This window comes from Tenrec ecaudatus, chromosome 6 (genome assembly GCF_050624435.1).
Source record: "Tenrec ecaudatus isolate mTenEca1 chromosome 6, mTenEca1.hap1, whole genome shotgun sequence".
Taxonomy (NCBI): domain Eukaryota; kingdom Metazoa; phylum Chordata; class Mammalia; order Afrosoricida; family Tenrecidae; genus Tenrec; species Tenrec ecaudatus.
This window is the reverse complement of record NC_134535.1, coordinates 11,017,973-11,023,226: the sequence shown is the minus strand read 5'-3', so window position 1 is coordinate 11,023,226 and position 5,254 is coordinate 11,017,973. Positions and strand designations below refer to the sequence as shown.

The 5,254-nt window shown below is 41.1% G+C and overlaps 1 non-coding gene across 1 annotated transcript; it reads left to right on the top strand.

Moving 5' to 3' along the window:
- The first annotated feature begins 4,626 nt into the window (after positions 1–4,626).
- Positions 4,627–4,772, top strand: LOC142452007 (U4 spliceosomal RNA). The gene has a single exon (XR_012785079.1). It is a non-coding gene; the product is annotated as a U4 spliceosomal RNA (small nuclear RNA).
- Positions 4,773–5,254: the final 482 nt, after the last annotated feature.

Sequence of the window (5,254 nt, the reverse complement as noted above, 5' to 3'; positions counted from 1 at the left end):
GCTAACTACATATCCCCATGCCTTAATTATTCCCTGTACAAGTTAAATCCTTTTGTGACTGGAAGCTATTTACACAAACAATGGGAGTTGGTTGTCAGGGAAATTTTATAATAATATTGACTGACAATGTCAGTCACAGGTTTGCTGGAATAATATCTATCTTAATACAACATAGGGTGATAGGGAGGGAAGGGGGATTTCAGGAGTAGGACATGAATATGGGAGGGGGAGGGACTTCTAGAACTGACTGTGATTGCCCAACTCATTTTAACAGCAATTCAACCATGAGGAGGGAATGTTCTAAAATTGATATGGTAATGATTGTACAATTCTCCTTGATATGATTGAACAATTGAGCTATTGAAATGTATGCTATGCAAATTATGCGCCAATAAAACTGCTAAAATATAACATATAGGGTGTTTATGTAGTAAGTCAACGTTTGTCCACCTTTTTTCCGTTCGATACACTTGGTATAGCTGTCGTCTGCTTCTTCAAACACCCTGAATTTTCGGTCTTAAGTCCTCTGGTTACAGGTATGTTTGAGGTACAGTCCAGTTCACCTTGTGGAGTTTCCACATCAGATCTCTCCTGTGCGGTCTTTGGAGCGTGTGGTGTGCTGTGAAGATCCAGGATGCAGTGTCCCAGTGTTCTCTGGCACTTGGCCTACGTCCCCAAGGTCCATCTTCTCTGGGTGCTTCCTGCATCACTCAATATTTTGCCTATAGAATCTTTCAAAATTGCAATTAGAAGATTAAATTTTTTTCTTGAGTTCTTTCAGTTTTGGCTATTCTGAACATGTCCTTCCTTTTGGGTTTATTAATGCTAAATCCTTGCACATTTTGTTATATTTGGCTTTGTCTTCCCAAGCTGCCTTTGAAAAAATTTTGAACTTGTTTTAATTAGACAGGTATTAGACAGCTCTATGAGGGGAACGATAACACTAGAAAGGTGTATACTCCTTAGAATAATCAACCATTTGAGCTCAACAGGGCAGCATTTACCCAAGAACAACGTTCAAAAGACTTAGGCAAGAATGGAAATAGGAAGCACAGGGAGGAAGTAGGATATGTGATGTGACATTGTGAAGATTTTAATCTCTTGATCAGTCTTATGGCATGATGGGCTAAGCATTTGACTTTCCTGAAAAGCCCAAGGTTCAGATCCACCGGTCACTCTTCCAGAAAAAAATAAGGCTGTCTGCTCCTGTGTAGATATACAGCTTCAGAAACCCTTTAGAGCATTGCTATGAGACCAAATTGACTTGCTATAGTGGGTTTTGGATTGTAGCCCTTCTCTGAAGAATTTAGTGTGATTCTGCTTGCCAAAAGGGCAGTTTGGGCATCTTTAAGGGACTCTCTACTGTTCTTTGACTTTCAGAACAACAACAACAAAAGTCTGCTGGACCACGATCAGGGTCAGAGAGTGGATGCAGTAAGGTTTCCGAATGAAATTCTCATAGAATAGCCTCTACTGACCTTGAAGAGGAACCCAGGTAGCATAGTGGGTTATGCATTGGGCTGCCAACCAAAAGGTCAGCAGTTTGAATCCTCCAATAGCTCAGTGGGAGAAGGATGAGACTTTCTACTCCTGTGAAGGATTACAGTCTCAGAAACCTACAGGGGCAGTTCTACTTTGTCCTATAAGTTGGCTATTAGTCGGACTCCTGAATAGGTTATACTGAGGGGAGGGAATTCTTTGACACTACTTTCCTGGATTTTTTTTCTCATTAATACGCTTTTTGGTTTTCTCAAAAATTCTACAAAATAGGTCCCCATGATGGGTCTGTCCTTTGAGAAAAATCTATCAAGATGATCCCTTTGGAATTCCCAAACATGGCTGCTATCCCTCTCTGAACTGACCTTCAATTGAACTGGCTCAATTGATCCTCTTGGAAGCCGCCATTTTGATTGGACGCCACCACCACCTCCCCTTTTTTTGGAAGGCACTATGACAAGTCAAAGACAAGTGTAATCCTGAGAGAACTGGTCTGTAGCCACCCACTGATCACAGAGACATGTTCAAACACAGGAGCAAACCTGTGCGTGTATGAACTGAAAACTCAGTAGTAAAATGCCTTTTGGACTCACATTGCATATGCTGTGTCCTGTTTCTTTATGAGCCCAGGTAGTGTGGTGGTTAACCACTAGGCTGCTAACCAAAAGGCTAATGGTTCAAACTCACCAGCTGTCTCGTAGGAGAAAGACGTGGCAGTCTGCTTCCATAAAGATGAACAGCCTTAGAAACTTGGTGGAGTAGTTCCACCCTGCAGCTATGAGTGGGAATCAGACAGTGGGTTTGGTGCTGAGTTTTAACCCCAAAATGTTAAAGTCGAAAGTGGAACCAATTCAGACAATTGGAATCAGTGGGTCAAGGACATTCGACTTTAAGTGTTAGCAACTATTTCCAAGTTGCTAGTCACGCGTTATACTATTTCACACTTTCAGAGGCAAAATTTGAGAGCTGCTGTTTCCCAACACGTGTGCTTCATAGAGTGGTATCAAGCTCCTGAGAGTTTGCCACCGTGCTAGGTTTAAAATGATAAGTCGGGGGATTACACCTCCTTTCTCTTTTTATGAGGAAAAAAATGAACGTCTGTACACTTTTCTGGCTCTTTTTTATTTCCACTTATGAAAACTGTTTTGGGGGCGAGCTGGGGAAGGAGGCGCTGATCCCAAGGGCTCAATGGAAAGTAAATGTCTAGAAAAGAATGATGGAATAGATGTACTAATATGTTGGATACAATTGATGTATGGTTTGTAACAAGAGTTGTAAGAGCCCCCAATAAAATGATTAAAAAGAAAAAGGAAATGGTTTCATCATAGCCTTGGTGAATTTTGGTATTCCATCTTCCAATTGGGTTGTTGGTTTTGTTTCTTTGGCGAACTTTCCACTGTGAAATCTAAAGAAGATATAACAATAAAGAAAAGAAAATATAAAGAAAGATCTCAATGATTTGGGGGGAGTCTCTATCTCTCAAAGTATTTTGCTGTTGCTGCTGAGAATATACACAGCAAAACAAAACATGCACCTATTCAACTGTTTCTACATTTATTGGTGTTGGTTACAAACTTCAAGTTGTACAACGATTCTCTCCTTTCCCGAGTTGCCTCCTCCACTAACACTAGGTAAGCCAAACTATTGTTTGGTCTTGAGTTTTGTGCAATCTCTTGATGGGCTTTCCCAAGTCTCTCTGTCAGTCAGAGCAAACATACAGATGAGGTAGACCTGCCCCCGTGGGGTTCTAAGACTGTGACTCTTTATGGGAGAAGAAAGTCTTATCTTTCTCTAGTGGAATAGCTGGTGGTTTTGAACTGCTGACTTTGTGATTAGCAGCCCAAGGTGTAACCCACTACACCACCAGGGCTCCTTAAGTTTCTCCAGACAGGTATTTTCACATTGATGTCACTTATTAATAGCCTGGAGTGGTGCAAATAGTTAACACTCTTGGCTGCTATCCCACAGAGGTTGGAGATTTGAGTCTCTCCAGAGGAACCTGGGAAGTAAGGCCTGGTGATCTACAAATTCAGCCACTGAAAACCCGATGGGGTGCAATTCTGCACTGATAAGTAGTGGGTTGCCAGGTGTCAGGATCAACGTGAGAGTGATTTGTTTTTCAACTCATTTGCCATTGACTGAGTGTACCCTGGGCAGTGGGCACTGTGCTGAGCAATTGCAGGGGACCTGAAATGTCTTATTCTGATTTTCCACATACCATAGCAGGAACTGTTTTCTCATTTTCCACGTGGCCTTCGAGAGTCTTATTCTTAATGGCTGCTTAGCAGTCTGTCGCGAGAGTGTCTATACCAGCGGTTCTCAACCTGTGGGTTGTTACCCCTTTGGGGGTCCAACGGCCCTTTCACAGGAATAGCCTAAGACCATCGGAAAACACCTATTTCCCATGGTCTTAGGAACCGAGAGACCACTCCTGTATCTGTCTCCACACAGGTCCACCACATGCAGACATGCCCACCTGCTAGTACCCGGCATGAAGACTGTTACCCAGGCTACACCATGCTTCAAGACAAAATTTCATTTATCTGTCATTAGAAATAAATATTTCAATTTAAAAAATTTTAAAAAGAAATAAATATTTCACAGAATATAATTACATATTGTTTCTGTGATGAATCACTATACTTTCATTATGTTCAATTTGTAACAATGAAAATACATCCTGCCTATCAGATATTTACATGACGATTCATAACAGTAGCAAAATTACAGTGATGAAGTAGCAAAGAACATAATGTTATGGTTGGAGGAGGGGTCACCACAACATGAAGAACTGTATGAAAGGGTCACGGCATTAGGAAGGTTGAGAACCGCTGGTCTAGACCATCATGTAATTAGCTATTTGCTAGTTGTTAGCTTTCATTTGTCTTCTAATTTCTGATTAGTAAACTTTTCAAATTCCTTCTTTTGAAAATATTATATGCATATACTAAAGCTGTAAATTGCATCTTACTTTGATGCCAAATAGAAAAAGGGAGTTGAGTCTATTGTGATTTACAAGGCAGAGGAGAACTGCCTCATAAGATTCCCAAGGCTGGAAATCTTTAGGGAAACAGATTCTCACATATTTCTACCATGGCTTTAAACTGCTGACCTTAAGATAGCAACCTGAGCTTTGCGCAGTGGCAATATCGTAGCCAATGAGGTTTACCCGAGGCGCGGTTATTGCTAATTGAAAACTTTCCCCAATACCCCGCTGCGCTGTGATGACTTGAAATATAGTCAGCATTGGCAATTTTTGACGGTCTCCATGGAGACTGAATAATAATAATAAAAGATAGCAACCTGGAACTATATTCTATTTTATTTATTTAAAATCATTTTATTGGGGTCTTGTACAGCTCTTATCACAATCCATTCATCTCTTGTGTCAAGCACATATGGACATTTGTTGCCCTCATCATTTTCAAAACATTTCTTTCTACTTGAGTCCTTGATATCGGCTCTTCATTTTTCCCCTCCCTCACCCACCCTTTTTCCCTCATGAACACTTGATAATTTATATATATTTTTTCATGTCTTACACTGACCAATGTCTCCCTTCACACACTTTTCTGTTTTCTGTCCCCCTGGGAGGGGGTTATAGATAGATCATTGTGATTGGTTCCCCCTCCCTCCTCTCACCTTCCCCTTATCCTCCTGGCATCACTACTCTTTTTATGGGTTCTGAGGGGTTTATCTGTCCTGGATTCCCTCTGTTTCCAGCTACTAGCTACACCCATGTACATATTCTGGTCTA